Below are 4,698 nucleotides of genomic sequence, written 5' to 3'. Positions count from 1 at the left end.
GCGGGCTACCACGGGTAAAGGTAAGCTGGCGGCCTGCTAGCGGGCTACCGCGGGTCTCGACGGCGGGGAAGGTACGCGGTCGGCCTGCTAGCGGGCTATCACGGGTAAAGGTACGTGGACGGCCTGCTAGCGGGCTATCACGGGTAAAGGTACGTGGACGGCCTGCTAGCGGGCTACCACGGGTAAAGGTAAGCTGGCGGCCTGCTAGCGGGCTACCGCGGGTCTCTACGGCGGGGAAGGTACGCGGTCGGCCTGCTAGCGGGCTACCACGGGTAAAGGTACGTGGACGGCCTGCTAGCGGGCTACCACGGGTAAAGGTACTCGGACGGCCTTGCTAGCGGGCTACCGCGGGTCTCGACGGCGGGGAAGGTACGCGGTCGGCCTGCTAGCGGGCTATCACGGGTAAAGGTACGTGGACGGCCTGCTAGCGGGCTATCACGGGTAAAGGTACGTGGACGGCCTGCTAGCGGGCTATCACGGGTAAAGGTACGTGGACGGCCTGCTAGCGGGCTACCACGGGTAAAGGTACTCGGACGGCCTTGCTAGCGGGCTACCGCGGGTCTCGACGGCGGGGAAGGTACGCGGTCGGCCTGCTAGCGGGCTATCACGGGTAAAGGTACGTGGACGGCCTGCTAGCGGGCTATCACGGGTAAAGGTACGTGGACGGCCTGCTAGCGGGCTATCACGGGTAAAGGTACGTGGACGGCCTGCTAGCGGGCTACCACGGGTAAAGGTACTCGGACGGCCTTGCTAGCGGGCTACCGCGGGTCTCGACGGCGGGGAAGGTACGCGGTCGGCCTGCTAGCGGGCTATCACGGGTAAAGGTACGTGGACGGCCTGCTAGCGGGCTATCACGGGTAAAGGTACGTGGACGGCCTGCTAGCGGGCTATCACGGGTAAAGGTACGTGGACGGCCTGCTAGCGGGCTATCACGGGTAAAGGTACGTGGACGGCCTGCTAGCGGGCTACCACGGGTAAAGGTACTCGGACGGCCTTGCTAGCGGGCTACCGCGGGTCTCGACGGCGGGGAAGGTACGCGGTCGGCCTGCTAGCGGGCTATCACGGGTAAAGGTACGTGGACGGCCTGCTAGCGGGCTATCACGGGTAAAGGTACGTGGACGGCCTGCTAGCGGGCTATCACGGGTAAAGGTACGTGGACGGCCTGCTAGCGGGCTACCACGGGTAAAGGTAAGCTGGCGGCCTGCTAGCGGGCTACCGCGGGTCTCGACGGCGGGGAAGGTACGCGATCGGCCTGCTAGCGGGCTACCGCGGGTAAAGGTACGTGGACGGCCTGCTAGCGGGCTACCGCGGGTCTCGACGGCCGGGAAGGTACGCGGTCGGCCTGCTAGCGGGCTACCACGGGTAAAGGTACGTGGACGGCCTGCTAGCGGGCTACCACGGGTAAAAGTAAGCGGACGGCCTGCTAGCGGGCTCGACGGCGGGTAAACGGTACGTGGACGGCCTGCTAGCGGGCTACCACGGGTAAAGGTAAGCTGGCGGCCTGCTAGCGGGCTACCGCGGGTCTCGACGGCGGGGAAGGTACGCGATCGGCCTGCTAGCGGGCTACCGCGGGTAAAGGTACGTGGACGGCCTGCTAGCGGGCTACCGCGGGTCTCGACGGCCGGGAAGGTACGCGGTCGGCCTGCTAGCGGGCTACCACGGGTAAAGGTACGTGGACGGCCTGCTAGCGGGCTACCACGGGTAAAAGTAAGCGGACGGCCTGCTAGCGGGCTCGACGGCGGGTAAACGGTACGTGGACGGCCTGCTAGCGGGCAACCACGGGTAAAGGTAAGCTGGCGGCCTGCTAGCGGGCTACCGCGGGTCTCGACGGCCGGGAAGGTACGCGGTCGGCCTGCTAGCGGGCTACCACGGGTAAAGGTACGTGGACGGCCTGCTAGCGGGCTACCACGGGTAAAAGTAAGCGGACGGCCTGCTAGCGGGCTCGACGGCGGGTAAACGGTACGTGGACGGCCTGCTAGCGGGCTACCACGGGTAAAGGTAAGCTGGCGGCCTGCTAGCGGGCTACCGCGGGTCTCGACGGCGGGGAAGGTACGCGATCGGCCTGCTAGCGGGCTACCGCGGGTAAAGGTACGTGGACGGCCTGCTAGCGGGCTACCGCGGGTCTCGACGGCCGGGAAGGTACGCGGTCGGCCTGCTAGCGGGCTACCACGGGTAAAGGTACGTGGACGGCCTGCTAGCGGGCTACCACGGGTAAAAGTAAGCGGACGGCCTGCTAGCGGGCTCGACGGCGGGTAAACGGTACGTGGACGGCCTGCTAGCGGGCAACCACGGGTAAAGGTAAGCTGGCGGCCTGCTAGCGGGCTACCGCGGGTCTCGACGGCCGGGAAGGTACGCGGTCGGCCTGCTAGCGGGCTACCACGGGTAAAGGTACGTGGACGGCCTGCTAGCGGGCTACCGCGGGTCTCGACGGCCGGGAAGGTACGCGGTCGGCCTGCTAGCGGGCTACCACGGGTAAAGGTACGTGGACGGCCTGCTAGCGGGCTACCACGGGTAAAAGTAAGCGGACGGCCTGCTAGCGGGCTCGACGGCGGGTAAACGGTACGTGGACGGCCTGCTAGCGGGCAACCACGGGTAAAGGTAAGCTGGCGGCCTGCTAGCGGACTACCGCGGGTCTCGACGGCGGGGAAGGTACGCGGTCGGCCTGCTAGCGGGCTACCACGGGTGAAGGTACTCGGACGGCCTTGCTAGCGGGCTACCGCGGGTCTCGACGGCTGGGAAGGTACGTGGTCGGCCTGCTAGCGGGCTACCGCGGGTAAAGGTACGTGGACGGCCTGCTAGCGGGCTACCGCGGGTAAAGGTACGTGGACGGCCTGCTAGCGGGCTACCACGGGTAAAAGTAAGCGGACGGCTGGCTACCACGGGTCTCGACGGCTGGGAAGGTACGTGGTCGACCCGCTAGCGGGCTACCGCGGGTAAAGGTACTCGGACGGCCTGCTAGCGGGCTACCACGGCTCTCGACGACAGGGAAGGTACGTGGTCGACCTGCTAGCGGACTACCACGGGTAAAAGGTACGTGGTCGACCTGCTAGCGGGCTACCACGGGGAAAGGTACGTGGCAGGCCGACCACGTACCTTTACCCGCGGTCGAGACCCGAGGGTAGCCCGCTAGCAGGCTTACCACGTACCTCTCCCCGCGGTACCCCGCTAGCAGGCCCACCACGTTACCTTTACCCACTCTTTCAAACCGGCTTGCGACGGTCTGAGGCGTGGTTTAACCGGCAAATTATTTTAATATATAGGCTTACGTGCTTTAATATAACTGCAAGGCGCTTGACATGGCACTGTGGCGTTTACTCCGGCACAAAGGCCCTTCGAATGGCAGGGAGGACCTTCGAATGGAGACCAAGTGGCCACAGAGAGGTATTGTGCCCATTATAAGGGCCACCGTGCCGTTATAAGCTCCAGAGACAAGCCGTACAGCTTGTCTCTGGGACCTTATATGGTCCGCGTTGGAGCATATACGGTCCGGGCTGGACCATATATGAACCAAACCTCTCTCTGACGCGACTTGGTGGACCATCGAAGGTCCAACGGATCTCTCTCTCTCTCTGTGGACCATATAAGGTGCACGGTGGGCCTTAAATGGTCCAGCGGGACTCTAGCGGGTCTCGATAACTACTTAGGGTTAGGGTTAGGGTTAGGGTTAGGGTTAGGGTTAGGGTTAGGGTTAGGGTTAGGGTTAGGGTTAGGGTTAGGGTTAGGGTTAGGGTTAGGGTTAGGGTTAGGGTTAGGGTTAGGGTTAGGGTTAGGGTTAGGGTTAGGGTTAGGGTTAGGGTTAGGGTTAGGGTTAGGGTTAGGGTTAGGGTTAGGGTTAGGGTTAGGGTTAGGGTTAGGGTTAGGGTTAGGGTTAGGGTTACGGCTAGGCTTAGGGCTAGGCTTAGCACCCACTGTAACCCTAGCTTATGTCCTGAGACAACCCTAGTTCAAACCTTGGCGAAGGTGTCGGACGCAAGCACACGGCCGATCAAGAGGGTGTACGATGCCTGCCTTCGTTACCTGAAATTTTATCGTATCATGGAGAGACCTGCTGTAATATTCTTACGTGCGGCTTCCCGATGACAAAAAAAAAAAAATTGTGAAGACATACTTTTTGACTGGGGTATAGTTGGCCGGCCTTCGATGGCCGAGACACTTGCGTTCGGCTTCCCGATGAAAAAATTCCCAAGGGTCAACATTTTTTACCGACGATAAAGTGGGCCGAGAGACCCGCGGTAGTCCGCCCGCATCTAACGTGCGACACCTCGATGAAAATTTCACCCTCGTAAATTTTTTTTACCGAGGGTATAGTTTGCCGGCCTCGATGGTCGAGAGACCCGCGGTAGCCCGTCCGCGTCTAACGTGCGACACCTCGATGAAAATTTCACCCTCGTAAAAAATTTTTACCGAGGGTATAGTTTGCCGGCCTCGATGGTCGAGAGACCCGCGGTAGCCCGTCCGCGTCAAACGTGCGACACCTCGATGAAAATTTCACCCTCGTAAAAAAATTTTACCGAGGGTATAGTTTGCCGGCCTCGATGGTCGAGAGACCCGCGGTAGCCCGTCCGCGTCGAACGTGCGACACCTCGATGAAAATTTCACCCTCGTAAAAAAATTTTTACCGAGGGTATAGTTTGCCGGCCTCGATGGTCGAGAGACCCGCGGTAGCCCGTCCGCGTCTAACGTGCGACACCTCGATGA

Source organism: Mytilus edulis, unplaced genomic scaffold (genome assembly GCF_963676685.1).
Source record: "Mytilus edulis unplaced genomic scaffold, xbMytEdul2.2 SCAFFOLD_641, whole genome shotgun sequence".
Classification (NCBI taxonomy): Eukaryota; Metazoa; Mollusca; class Bivalvia; order Mytilida; family Mytilidae; genus Mytilus; species Mytilus edulis.
The sequence above is the reverse complement of the archived record's forward strand: the minus strand, read 5'-3'. Positions refer to the sequence as shown.